Raw genomic sequence first — 8,890 nt, 5'->3', positions numbered from 1 at the left:
ATATGTCTCTGTCATTCTATCAATGAACGGGAAACATGGCGCTGTAGTTCATGGAGAAGCTAGGGTTAGGGTTGGGATCTCGGTAAAGGAGTAATTTCTCACAACATGGAAACACTTTATAGTTAACTTATGTATGAGTAACGTAATATTCACACTAAAACAAACTTTGTAAGATAAAGCGCCGTTTTATATGGGTTGAAAGGTAGTCCAATCACAGCGAGTTCTGCGATAGAGTCACAGCCAATCACAACACAGCTGAACAGATGCGTCACGCTTACTTGTCCATTTATGGTAAATGACGACAGATCTCCTTCGGTTCCGGCTGACGAGAAAGATTCCTTAAATATATAATTAATCTAATTAAATATAATAAAAATCACATTTTACAACGAAAGACTCCTTTGTGTTTTAAACTGATGCATAAATATATTTGAAAGAGATATAATTGCATCTACTAAAGTGCTTCTAACATTTACAGTAGATATGTAGTATATTAAAGGTATACATTTAATCACTTATTTATACCATTCTTCACCATTTGAACTCTTGGAATTAAAATAAATATAAATAAAAGCATAATGAATGTACTCGATTTTGTAATCATATTCCAATATTTAGTGTCAAAGACAAATGTAGTCCCCAAACTACTGCACAACAGTATAAAAATCAGTTAATTGTGAGAAAAAAATATATCCAGTTACAGAGGCAATCTATTATAGTGAAATATAACTACACAAATCGATATGATGAAGTATTATTTTTACAAACCAAGAGATGAGATACAATTCCATGTGAAAATATGTTTCTTTAAAGAATAGGGGGAAAAAAATAACATTTTACATTCTCAACTTTAATACAATACAATATTGTGTTTATTGTTCACTTTTACTGTAACTAAATGAAAGGCAAATTCAAATAGTTAATGCATTTTATAAATGTTAAATATTTTCAGCAATAAAATGCTTCTATAAAATACATTCATGGGTATGTTACATTTACATTATCCAGGTACTGATATAATATATAGGTTTATATATAAATATATATAGGAAAGAAGTTCTTATTGACCTTACAGTTTTTGGATTTAACATTATTAGGCATTAAAAGCATGATAAGTGTTGTGGTTACTCTGTATTTACAACAAAAATCAAATTAAAACTACCAATACTGTGGTAAAAAGCATGGTAAGTGTTGTTTTTTACCGTGCTTCTACAACAAATACCATTTTGAAACTACACTTGTACTACTTTGAACCTGATATGAATATGTTATATATATTGTGCAATATATTGCACGTCACGTGACAGTGTTTAATCACCCTAGTTTAGTATTTAATATAGAAAACAATGAAAAGCAAAACCTTAGCGGAGGTGACAGATATAATGCAGTGACTGAACATGAGGGAGCTAACGTTAATCTGATTAATATCTGCAAACAGAAAAGACATTATATCAAACATTAGAACAGCGTATTTACGACTACTTACCAACATCCAGCACACGCGAACTGATGCCAAATATCGCGATGTGTTCTGAAGGAGACTTCTTCAGCGTGAGAACGGTCAGGAGTGAGAACGGGTTGACATTCACTGAGTGAATATTATGAAAATAGAATATATATTTCTCGCTAAAAATGTAATCAAACCTTATTTTTATGCAGAAACTAACTCAAAATATTGTTCATAGCAACCAAAACGTAGCAGTTTCACATTATTCTGGCGAGATCAGATAAATCTTTGCAACAACGCGCAAGCGAGTGATTATGTACATTCACTGAATGAATATTATGAAAATAGAATATATATTTCTCGCTAAAAATGTAATCAAACCTTATTTTTATGCAGAAACTAACTCAAAATATTGTTCATAGCAACCAAAACGTAGCAGTTTCACATTATTCTGGCGAGATCAGAAAAATCTTTGCAACAACGTTAAACTCACCGCTGAAAACGCTAAACCTTTGCGGGACTTTGATATCAGATTGCGAGCGGTTTTAAACATCAAAAACCAGTTGGAGGGCCAGATAAAAATTATCTGGGTGCCGCCATTTGACTCCCCCTGGCATAAATAATATTTTGTAGCCCGATCAGAAAAAAGGGAGTAAATAATTAAAACAAAATGAACAGCATTAGCTGCTACGTGTGAAAAGAAACCTGCTTTGGATGTATTATGTTCAGGACAAACGTAATAGCACTGCAATAAATTGGCTTTATTAGGTTAAGGACCAACGTAATAGCACTGCTTATATGTTGGCATGTAACGTAATTGCGATTTGCAAAATAGTTTCCTCAGAACGTATTTCATGGGATACAGGGGTGCTGATTCCTCCTTATGAGAAGTTTAATGTCGCTGTCAAGACAAAAACAGATGAGCCAGATCTCTGGTGTGAGACTGTGTACATACTGAAAAGCACTGTGCTCATGAACTGTGCTCTATTCAATGCACATTAAATTTACGTGATATACTCATGTGCATCAGTTCAGGACAATATAAAAACATCTCTGGTGTGTCCAGCTCTGGGAAAATAAGTGATCTGAACTGTACAATAGCATCAAACAGTTGCTTTCTTTAATGTTGTGCTAATTTTAACATTATTTTCTAATGTGTTTATAGTTAACCTGTAGTTACTGCATGTTACTTTCTGTTATTGAGCCTTTATTGTCTTGTTTTACTGAAGCGCAGCATTTGTCTGATTATACGACTAAAGGTATACAATGTAAACTACTATGCTTTTTTTAAAGATTCAGATTCAACTTCTGTCAACAAAATAAATCTTTCAAAGCATCTTTTTTTCTCTCATAATTCTTTTTGATATACAAAACTTTTTATGATTTAAGTGATTTTTTTAAAATGTTAAAAAGAAGTGCTCTACCAACAGAAGAGGAGATACAACCAAAAAACCAAAATGCATATGAACTGAAAAAAGGTGCAACACTCACTCTTACAGCGCTACAGGAGAAAATGGAAAAGATAGAAGTTCAATGAAACAAAAATAGAAGCTCATTGAAACAAACTTAAATCAGTTTTCAATGACACAAACGTCAAAGAGGAGGTAGTTCAATGAAACAAGCTTTAAAATATAATATAATATATATATATATATATATATATATATATATATATATATATATATACATATATATATGGAATATTCAATAAAATAAACTATAATACATTTCCTGATTCATACCTCTGGGAAACAATAGCCAAGTTTTCATCTAGTTTTTGAGCTGTTTTGTTAACAAAGCAAATATGCACAAAAAAAATATTTGTGAAACTTGCTGTCTCAAGGCTGTTTCCATCCAGTTGACCTTTTACCGATAAAATGGTGTGTGAGATGACGTCATCCCTAAAAAATTGCATTGTCGCATTCGTTTTGCTATATCTCTAAAAAAATCTGCCCTTCAGCCGTTTCCACACATGACTTTGCATATATAGCAAATTCTTAGCATTTGCATCCCAAATATTTGAAAAATTTAGAGAGTAATGAGACTACTAAAATTCGCCAGTACGCCAACTGCTTATTTTCACTTATAATGTTATTAAATAGGAGGATGTCGGTGAAGTGGAGCAGCTCACCTGACAGGACTTTACTGCCTTTATTTGAACAGAGTATGAATACAGTTTGGACAGAGCAGTTCATTTGTCCAGTATGCAAAACTTTTTAGGGTCCATAAAAAGACTCCGTCTCAGACTCAGACAGAGATAGAGATGTAGATCAAGGGTCTTCAACCGGGGGTCCACAACCCCTAGGGGGTCCGTAGCGTTACTGCAGGGGGTCCGTCAATTAATGTTTGATCACCATTTTTTATTTGAAAAAAATTAAAACATGGTTAAAAAAAAAAATCACAATGTCTAATTCCAATATAAGTACCCTAAAAACAAGCAAGAACACCCTCAGCTGATGCTGTAAAAATATAATATGCAACACTGCATTTTGAGTTTGCGCTCAAACTCTATCTTTTGTCGTTGAAAACTCTTTTTTCCATCTTCGTAATATTGCACGTCTTCGATCTTCTCTCACTCTAGTTGATGCTGAAATCTTAATTCATGCATTAATCACATCATGTCTGGATTATTGCAATGCTCTATTTCTTGGTCTGCCTAAACAACTTATTTCAAGGTTACAGTATGTTCAAAACTCAGCAGCAAGAGTTCTCACCTCCACCAGGCGCTCTGCTCACATTACTCCTCTACTGCATGATCTTCACTGGCTACCTGTGGCATCACGTATTCATTTTAAGATATTACTCCAAACGTTTAAGGCATTAAATGGTCTTGCGCCTCCATATCTGTCTGACCTACTCCACTCCTACTCTCCTGGCCGGTCCCTCAGATCATCTGAGCTTGGTCTTTTGTCCGTTCCTCGTTTTTGGCTGTCCACTGTAGGTGGTAGATCATTTAGTGTTAATGCTCCTAAATTATGGAACTACCTACCCCTTACACTTCGTAACATATCATCTTTGTCTACCTTCAAGAATCAGCTAAAAACATATCTTTTCAATATTTATTGTGGATAATGTGGCTAAATCTGACCTTCTGTGTTTGTATTGTGTATGTTGATGTGTAAATGTATTTTATAGCACTATGTGAAGCGACCTTGAGCTATGGAAAGGCGCTATATAAATAAAACTTCTTCTTCTTCTTCTCATGATTAGTATTCCGGGGAAAGTGAATGAGTGGGCGGAGTGAGGAGATCTGGTGACGATGCTTGAGTGTTGGTGGGCGTTGGCTGTGTCTCCTTGACAGAAATATTCAGTCTTTGCATATTACAGAAATCTTTAACGCCTTGAACATGCAGTCGAGCCAGTCGCGGTTTGACGCAGCCAGGAATGCATTCAAAGCAAAAGAGTTCAATAACATCAAACCTTTCAAAAAAGTTTTTTTTAATTTTTTTTCAGAGTAATGCAGATGTGACCTAAAACATTTTATTTGTTTGGCCTATTTAACCTTTTTTAATCATCTGCATTAGCTAAACTAAAGCTTATTGTCGCATTACATTTCTAAAATTCTATTAGAGCTTTAGAAGTCAACCACTTTATTTTCCTAATTTACTTGAGCTTAAATTCTATATTAATAAATTGCACTTATAAAATTATTTCATAAGTGTCATGTTTGTGATTTTCATTTGTCAAGAACTGCTTCTGATCTTGAAATCGAAACAGACTCACAATTTTATGACATTACTTTTATTTATTCATATACAGCTGTGTATTTTATTCCACCAGTCTTCCTCAATTTGAAAGACACCCTGCTTATTTTCTCGAGCTGCAGAGATTTTCAAGACATCTACTCATCCTTGTGAAGCATCTTGGAACTACAGAGAAACGGTGCTTTAACAGGAGCAACACCATGAACACAGATGCTGCATGTATAGGCTAATTCTTCATTTATTTGCATTTAAGCCCTTTTTCTTGACAAAAAGTGTTTCCAAAACAGCTTTTGCGACATTTCAAGTATCGACATAGAATTTATGCGCTAAAGATAAACGGAAAAAGATTTTGTCGGCATTTGAGAAATCTTAATGACAAAAGGCATTTCCATCAGCTATATTGCTAAACATGAAGTGATAAACCTTTTTTCGCAAAAATAAATCCTTGAATGGAAACCTGGCTAGTGACACTATTCCCTAAGGCCACAACCTGGCCCCATGCCCTATGCAAGGGAGAACCCTTACTGGGGCAAGCAAACAGTGCCTGGTCCAGGGCAGAGCTCAAGGTCTCGTAATGCCAGACCCTGACAGGCCTTACCTTTAAGGGAATACAGGCAAAGAGAAAGTGAAGTCATTTGCCTTGTCACTATACTAGGGGGATCTGGTTCAACCCCTGAGGACCCCATGGGAGCTGAAAAGACTTGCTCAATCCTGCCTGATTTGAAGTCAGCATCTCTGAGCCAAATAAAAGTTGGGCCTGAGACGGGTCCAATCAAAGACAGATTACCAAGGCGGCCTCACAGAGGGCAGAACTCTTGATGTCTGAATTGAGCCCAAATGAGCAGAGGCCACATAAGGGGAAGCTTTATTATAGTTTCAATTGTTAATAAAAATGCATGGACTATTATATGTAAATAGCTTTCCTCTGTGTACTGTTTTCTCCCTTATGTGTTGTCTGTGTTTGACACCGATTTATATTCCCGTGAGATTCTGCTCCCGTGAGATTCTCCTCGCACTCCGTCGTCATGTGATGTTACGTCATCTCAGCGGGATGTTTACAGTGTTTTTCCCTATATAAGGAACCGGAATCTTTTTCATTCATATTAATCTTTTTTCATCTGCTTCGGATCCTGACTGTTTTTTGGAGTGCTGATTTTTCGCCGTCACTTGTGGAGTATATTTGTTTTTGCACAAAATACTCGCCCCAGAGGACTTTAAACAGTTGGACTTCTCCTGAAGGATACTGCTCTCGGACTTGCTATTTCCCCGGTGAGACTGATCCTATATAAACTTTTCCGCACTGGACTCTAGAGACTTTCACAGACACACACACACACACACACACACACACACACACACACACACACACACACACACACACATTTACATACATTTTTCACCTTGAATGTTTAACATGCACTGTAAAAAAATGACTGTGATTTTAACAGTAAAAGACTGTAAAAATGCTGCGGTGAAAAACTGTCAATTGGTTTACAGAAAGTTTCCGTACTATATACGGTGAATAACTGTAATAGATCTAACGGTACATTTAATGTAATTTTACGGTAAAATGCCGTTAAATTCACAGTTTTTGGAAGTGAAAAATAACAATTCATTGTAAAATTTACAGTGAAAAACCGTAAATTGACATTCCCACAATTCCCTGCGTGACACTTCACATTTGATATATTTTCGTTGAAATAACTCTGTTTTTCTCATTTTTTTTTCTTCTTAGTTTTTTTTCTAATGTTGTTAAATTAATGTTTATTCATTTTTTTTCATGATGGTGTTTAGTGTGTGTGTAATCACTGTGTGTTATGTATTGTCCTCCTCATTAGGGTTTTATGTTACATCTAATGTTGTTAAATTAAAACAGAATGTTTATTGTAAATTAACATTATATCAGTTAATGAAATATTTTTAAAATTGCATGCATGTTACCATGATGGTGATTTTTTTTTTAGTTTTTGTGTACACGGATTTAATTGTAAATACACTTGTTTATTGATGACATTTGTCTCCTGTTTTATTTATTTGTTTTGTGTTGTGCACAATGTTCCCCTTATTTAGTGTATTCTCCTGGCATCTATAGTGTTATAACCCCTACCTCATCCCATCCGGGTCACGGCACCAATGTAACCCCTCACCCAGGTCACTCGTCCCTCTTGTGCGGGCCTTGAACCTGGGTCTTCGGCGTGGAAGCGGATGCTCTAACAAGGAGTGACTCACACAGCAACTACTAGCTGGCCTCCATTACACAAGCTCCTTACCTATCTCTGTAGATAGTTATGCAAATGCATCCAACCCAACACATTCCAGCATCTTCTTTGAGTTGAAGGCATTCCACCCAAACACACGTCCCACATGACTAGGGACAACGTGAATAGAGTATCTGGACCCCAAAGTGTCTTTGAATGCAGTGCGAGTTCCCATTCGAAAGGGTTTCCTTCACCGTCATCTCTTATCATTGTTATTCATCTCTGTTTGCTCCTGTCTCTGTCCTTTTGCTCCATTGATGTGTCTCGAGTAATCCTTCCCTCAAGTTTAAGAGCTGTGTTTATCCTTTTTAAGTGAATTTCTTCATCTTGCAATTTACACCTGTAGTCGCTGTGCAAGTAAACCTCACTCCTCTGATCCAAGAGATGCTCTAGCGACTGACGCTAGAGGTTGCACCTTTAGCCTCCTTTAGAGCGTCCAACTCCCATGCTGGAGACCCTTCGAGGCCCACACAGGGCAGGGTGAGTAGGACCTGGGTAGGGGGGTTACATTTGTTTTCATTGTTCAATTACCTGTCTTAAAACCCTTCACTTAAGCTCACCTTCTGTCTCTCCCTGAATTTGTGACATCTTGTATACACAATAATGCTATTTTCAAAATGAAAATAATGGATAAACCTTTAAATTATAACAGTTTTTTTTTTTTTTTATTAGTTTTGGACACATTTCATTTTTCACTTTTTTTAATATAGAATTTTAAGATTGTCACAAACTCACATTACCAGCCAAGTCACCTTAGCACTAAATTTCCCAGCATCCCTCCTGTTCCTCACCTGCACCTCATCAGCACACTTATCACCTCTGGCATAAAAGCACACACTTGTCCCTGATCTCGATAATGACTATGGTCTACTTACATCCAGTGATTTCTCCAAAGTAGTGATTTCGTACCTACTCCTTGTGTTTCCTGTCTCCAGTGATCCTCTCCTCATGTTAAACCTCATCCATTACCTGTCTACTCATCTGTACTGTCCATCATGGGAAGTGTGTGCTCTCCATGATCTTCTTCACTTAATCTATGATCTCCACCGTCACCTATAACACAGTAAATGTTATTTCATTATATCTGCTATGTTTAAGATTACTCACCTGTTTGCTCGTTTTGCCAACGCTGTTAAATAAACCTGTTGTATTCATGATATCTCTGCTTCTGATTCTGGTATTTCCTGACAAACAATACATTTATGCTGTTTTAGTATTTTACTATCAGGTGATGGGTATTTTTGACATTTTGTAATTCTCAGATTAATTGCTTTCTTAGCAGCTTTATCTGCCCGTTCATTACCAGCAATTCATATCATCTGGTTTCCAAAAGAAGACAATTTTAAAATTGCTTCTTTAAATAGGCTGCTGAAAAAACAGCATATGCTGGTTAAGGTAGGTTTTGAAGCTGGTATGCTGATTTAAGCTGGTTTATGCTGGTCAATGCTACATGCTGGTCCCATGCATGGTCCTGGACCAGC

Source organism: Megalobrama amblycephala, linkage group LG21 (assembly GCF_018812025.1).
Source record: "Megalobrama amblycephala isolate DHTTF-2021 linkage group LG21, ASM1881202v1, whole genome shotgun sequence".
In the NCBI taxonomy this organism is placed as follows: Eukaryota; Metazoa; Chordata; class Actinopteri; order Cypriniformes; family Xenocyprididae; genus Megalobrama; species Megalobrama amblycephala.
This window is presented reverse-complemented; position numbering follows the sequence as displayed.